This window comes from Lepidothrix coronata, unplaced genomic scaffold (genome assembly GCF_001604755.1).
Source record: "Lepidothrix coronata isolate B3197 unplaced genomic scaffold, Lepidothrix_coronata-1.0 Scaffold403, whole genome shotgun sequence".
Classification (NCBI taxonomy): Eukaryota; Metazoa; Chordata; class Aves; order Passeriformes; family Pipridae; genus Lepidothrix; species Lepidothrix coronata.
In genome coordinates, this window is record NW_016690583.1 from 37069 (window position 1) to 39665 (window position 2597).

Sequence of the window (2597 nt, forward strand, 5' to 3'; positions counted from 1 at the left end):
CCCCCAAACCCCCCTAACCCCCCCCCATCACCCCAAACCCCGCGGGGTGACACCCCCAGGCCACGGGAATTCCTCCTCGATTTCCCAATCCAGTCAGTTTTTTCCCTGGAGCAGGGGGGGAGGCACCAGTTTGGGGGGCTGAGGAGGGGCCACGTGTGAGGCTGGGGGGGCTCCATCCCACTCCACTGCTTTCAGCAGATCCATAAATCCTCCTTTGCCGGGCGCATCCCTAATTCCCCAATTACCCGCCCGCTAATTCCCTCCGTATCCCAAAACCGGCGGATAATGTTTGTGCACTTCCATTCCCGAACCCCGGGCAGAGGGGGAAGGGCAAATCCATCACCGGGAGCCAAAAATAGGTCTCAGAGCAGGGGGAGGAATCAAAAAATTCGGGATTGGTGAGCCAGGGAACGGCTGCGGCGGGAGCAGCTGCGGCAGCGCCGGGAATGCCGAGCACTGGGAACGGGCACCTCCGGCTGCTCTGGGAATGGGCAGGAGGATGGGGGGGAAGGGCTGGTGGCCCTGGTGGCCCAGGGGCCCCTGACACTCCCCATTCCAGCTGCATTCCCACTCCCCATTCCAGCTGCATTCCCGCTCCCCATTCCAGCTGTATCCCACCCCCATTCCAGCTGTATCCCACCCCCATTCCAGCTGTATTCCCACTCTCCATTCCAGCTATATTCCCACCCCCATTCCAGCTGTATTCCCACTCCCATTCCAGCTGTATCCCATTCCCCATCCCAATCACATCCCACTCCCTATCCCAGTTGCATCCTGGAAAGGAGATAGGGAAGTGTCCCCCTGCCCCCCTCCCTGGGCCACTGGAGAGCCTGGATGCTCTGGAGATGTCCCAGCATTCCCACACACAAAATTCTGCTACTTCCAAGTACCAAAACACCCTCCCCAAGCTGGAAATCCTGGGAAAACCCCGAATTCTTCCCAGGCTTAGAGCTTTTAAGGCTCAGAATTCCCACAGAGACTTATCCTGGTACCCTGGGAGGTGTTCTGGGAGCACTGGGATGGAACCAGACCCCTTCCCACTGCTGGAAGGAGGGCGAGGAAGAGGGAAACAGGGATAACAGCTTAAAGAAGGAATTCCAGCCTGGGAATTCCATATCCCCCCCTCCAGCCCTGCTCCCTGCCCCTCATCTGGGCCAGGGAGTGGGATGCATCCTCCATTCCCACCTCAAAGCAAAGCTCTGGAAGTGGAGCCAGAGCCATTGGGCAGAGGGAAGGTGGATCCCCCATCAATCCCAGATCAAGGACCGGGAATATGGTGGGGAAAATCTCCTTAGGCCAAAAGATTCCAATCAAAGCAAAAAATGGCAATTTTGAAGCTTCTCCCAGAACTCATTTCCCAGTTTTTCCACCCAGAATCTCACAGGAAGTTCCGGAGGGGTGTTGGAATTCCCACACCGCAGCCTCTGCCAGCGCCCGGCACGGATTGGGATCAGGATCTGCAGTGTCAAACCCACCCCCTTCCCAAAATTCACTGTTTGGGCCAAATCAGCCCCAAACTGCAGCATCCGGCCCTGCTGCCCCAGGGAAGGAATCTGCCCGATCCTGCCTGGAATTATACCAGGAATTAGAGCGCAGGGCATTCCCGAAATTTGGGTTTAACGATTTTTAGGAGCTTTTTCTTCCAAGGATTTGTGGGATTTGCATCTCAACAGCTTCAACGCAGAGCTGTGGGAAGCTGCGGGATTCTGTGGGATGCTGAGGGATGCCATGGAATGCTGTGGAATTCTGGGGATGCTGTGGAATGCTGTGGGATGCTGCAGGATGCCGTGGAATGCTGTGGAATTCTGGGGATGCTGTGGAATGCTGTGGGATGCTGNGGAATGCTGTGGAATTCTGGGGATGCTGTGGAATGCTGTGGGATGCTGCAGGATGCTGTGGAATGCTGTGGAATTCTGGGGATGCTGTCCCAGCAGCTCCTCCCTCCTCCCCTGGCCCCGTTGGCCGTGGAACCATTTCCCTGTCCCGACATCCCAGCTCTGAGCCCACTCCTGCCCTCACCAGAGCCCCGGGAATGCAGGGCTGGGAGTTTGGGAAGCACTGACCCAGCCCAGCGGGATGGGCGGGGATGGGAGAACCGGAGCATTCCCGGGGCAGGGATCAGGCCAGAAACATCGAGGAGATGGAAAGGAGAAGCGGAATGGAGGGATACAGGGATCCAGGCAGGGATCCAGGCAGGAATATGAGCAGGGGTCCAGGCAGGGATACAGCAGGAATACAGTCAGGGATGCAGGTAGGATACAGGCAGGGATATGGATAGGGAACTAGGCAGGAACATGGGCAGGGATCCAGACGGGGATCCAGGCAGGGATGTAGGCAGGAATATGGGCAGGGATCCAGGGAAGAATCCAGGCAGGGATCCAGAAGGGATACAGGCAGGGATACAGACAGGGAAATGGGCAGGGATACAGACAGAAATCTGGGCAGGGATCCAGGCAGGGATGCGGGCAGGGATATGGACAAGGATCCAGGCAGGGATATGGATGAGGATCCAGGCAGGGATATGGACAAGGATCCAGGCAGGGATATGGATGAGGATCCAGGCAGGGATATGGACAAGGATCCAGGCAGGGATATGG

The 2597-nt window shown here is 57.4% G+C and overlaps 1 protein-coding gene across 1 annotated transcript in view; it reads right to left on the reverse strand.

Annotated features, from left to right (window-relative positions):
- SND1 (staphylococcal nuclease and tudor domain containing 1) overlaps positions 1 to 2597 on the reverse strand; it is a gene marked incomplete at its 3' end in the record, with an annotated part of 92018 nt that overhangs the window by 33287 nt on the left and 56134 nt on the right. The gene's annotated exons all lie outside the window — the stretch shown is intronic.